The sequence below is a fragment of the Anoplolepis gracilipes genome, chromosome 13 (assembly GCF_047496725.1).
Source record: "Anoplolepis gracilipes chromosome 13, ASM4749672v1, whole genome shotgun sequence".
NCBI lineage: Eukaryota > Metazoa > Arthropoda > Insecta > Hymenoptera > Formicidae > Anoplolepis > Anoplolepis gracilipes.
The window spans coordinates 281,972-284,227 of record NC_132982.1 but is presented as its reverse complement, the minus strand read 5'-3'; positions in this window follow the sequence as shown (position 1 = coordinate 284,227).

Sequence of the window (2,256 nt, the reverse complement as noted above, 5' to 3'; positions counted from 1 at the left end):
TTATCGCGTCAATCGTTGAAAGGCCCTCACGGAACCCAAACTGGCGTTCTGCCAGGTTGGGACCATTCCGGGACAAACTCCTCCTTAGGCGAGCAGCTACTCTTTCAAAGAGCTTGCTCGCCTCATCGAGGAGGCATATGGGACGGTACGCAGAGGGAGAGCTCACCGGCTTTCCTGCTTTCGGGAGCAGCACCATTCGCGCGCACTTCCACACACTAGGGAACTTCCCTGCTTCAAGCACTCGTTGAAGAGGCTCGACACTAGCTCTAAAGTGACCTCGGCAGTCAAGGCCAGCACTCTTGCGGGGATTCCATCCGGTCCCGGGGCAGTCTTTTTGCCCCGGATTTTCTTGATCTCCCGCATGAGCTCGTCCTCTTTTACCCGCAGGTCTTCTGTCCAGGGGACGCGGCCGATCCTCGAATATCTAAAGACATCGTCCATCTGGTCCGCGCCCCCCGGGAAGAAAGTGGATACCACCCCTTCCAGGACCCGCGGGTCCATCCCCTCAGTGATCGGTGGGCCGCCCGCACTGAGTTTTTTCCTCACAATTTTGTACGGGCGCCCCCACGAATCACCGTGTTTGGACGAGCTCATTCCATGCGCTAGCCTTGGCCGTTCTGATGGCCCGCTGTAGGGATTTTTTAGCATCATGATATGCTTCCCGCAGCGGTGCCGCCGTTAGGGCCCCGTCCCGTCGTCTCATTTGACGCGTGTACCGGCGGCGTTCCCTGTTGCACGCCGAGCGAAGCTCAGCGAGCTCAGGCGTCCATCAGTACACGCATCTCTTCGGGGGGAGCGACCCTCCTCCGAGGCATGGACGCATCACACATTTCCGTGAGCATCCCCCGGAGTCGGGCCGCACCTTCATCCACATCCTCGACGGGACGGGTCATCTCTTCCGTCGCCGACTTGGTGACTGCGGCAGCCATCAGGAGATCCGTGTCGAGCCTCTTCACACACCATCCTCTTGGTGGGGGTGTACCCCTCCGTTCGGTGGGCCTCTCCGGCATGGCGCCCATGGACGAGTCGGAGACGCTGAACCTTATGTATTTATGGTTAGACATTGTCTCCGCCTAGTACATGACGCGCCACCCATGCGCGCGACACGGGGCATCCAAGCGTTACATCAATGATGGATCCCCCGTTGCCGCGAACGCATGTGAGGACCCGACCCTGGTTCAGTATCACCAGGTCGAGCTCCTCGGCCCACTCCTCTAGGATCTTGCCTCTTGCATCTGTCACCGAGGAAAACCAAGCCCACGATTTGGCGTTGGGATCTCCGGCGACCAAAACCGGAACCGGCATTGCCTAATGACGTGTCCCACCCCGTTCAGCACTCTTTCCAAGTCGGCACGATCCCTTTTTTTTTTCGTCTGGAAATGCGTTACGCATCCCCCGAGGGGCGAGAACTCCCCGGGGGTATGTGGGACTCCCCCTATTTAACGAGGTATACCCACTAAAACCAGACGGTGGTCCTCTCGGCGGTTGGCGGGTGGACCCTGGGGTCGCGTTAGGAGTGCGAGAAGTCTCAATTAACTCCTCGCAGTCCATCAATATCGTGTCCTGCGAGTCAGATTTCGCTTCTTCGCGAAGATTTCTCTCGCAGGACACGTACACCTCCCCACTTTCAAGAGCAGCCTGGAGGCCCACCTTCTTGCTATCGGGAGTGACTTGAAGGGCCTTGCCCTTACGCTTCGGGAGGACCTGGATCCCCTGATTCATCCTCTCCGAAGCATTCTCCTCTCGGTGACCCTCCAGGATCAGCCCAACACTGTCGAGGTGTTCTATGATCAAGTCATACACGTCGGACATAATGTCCGCGGCATTCTCCGACCACACCTCAGCAGTGTTGTACTCTTCCGATAGTCTGATCCTCTTCAGCTTCCTAAACAGCTCTAGACAAGCGGAGCGGATCATCTCAACCCTGGCGATAGCCATTGCTCCCGAGGGCCTCGCCAGTAAGCTCTCGGGTAGCCCTTCGTATGATGACGACGAAGGGGGGTCAGGGACAATAACCCCCCTCCGCCGGTCCACCGTATCCGATCCGGTGGTGGTGTTTCCGTTCAGTCGGTTCATCCCATGTTTGTTTTGGCACACTCTTGGCACCCTTCAGGATCTTCCGAGGGTTGTGGGTCCTAAGACCCGACAACCACACCGGGATCACCATCCGGGTGAGCCCCCCCACTACGTCAAGGTGGTGTGCCATCGGGGGAGAAGTCGGCACGATCCCTGCTTGGGCAGGCCTCAACCCTTTTT